Source organism: Nanorana parkeri, unplaced genomic scaffold, assembly GCF_000935625.1.
Source record: "Nanorana parkeri isolate BGI_ZX_2015 unplaced genomic scaffold, ASM93562v1 scaffold342, whole genome shotgun sequence".
Classification (NCBI taxonomy): domain Eukaryota; kingdom Metazoa; phylum Chordata; class Amphibia; order Anura; family Dicroglossidae; genus Nanorana; species Nanorana parkeri.
Window position 1 is genome coordinate 1,163,902 of NW_017306610.1, and position 667 is coordinate 1,164,568.

The window sequence follows — 667 nt, forward strand, 5'->3', positions numbered from 1 at the left end:
TTTGGATACACGTCTCTCCCCTCTCACTGTCTACACGGAGTGGCAGGGTTGCCTTTAACCCTGCCGCTCACTGCAGTGAGGAGACGGACTCGGCTACTGAGCACGGAGGACGGAACCAGAGGAGAGATATAAGTGCAGGGGGGAAGGCTGCAGACTGTTTACATGTGATCTCTGCCACATTGCCGAGTTCACATGTAAACGAACAATCGGCTGCCTCACTCTACATTTAGTCCTGCTTGTGCAAAGCAGGACTAAATGTAGAGAGGGCAACTTACTGCCCGACGACCGGAACTTCCCCACAAGGACACCGCTGCCGCCCCTCTGCGCCCTGCCGCCCCGAGGCCTGGCCTCGGTGGCCTTGTGGGGAATCCGGGCCTGGTGCAGGCACCGACATTTGTTGTGTGGAGGCATGACAATTCTAAAGAGTGTCTACAATACTCTTAATGATTTCCAGTGATCGTACTGTCTGCCTGTTGTGTTGATAAGCCCTTATGAAGCTTATTAAATGTCAGCTGAATGATGTGCATGTTGTTTTCCCCCTTGGTGTTCGGTGCATTAAAAAGAAGTCTCATAGCAACAAATGATGTTTTCAAATCAATGTATAGAAGAATATCCTGTAAAATATGTCAAATTATGTTTGGTTTTTCAGCTTAGAATAGATACATAA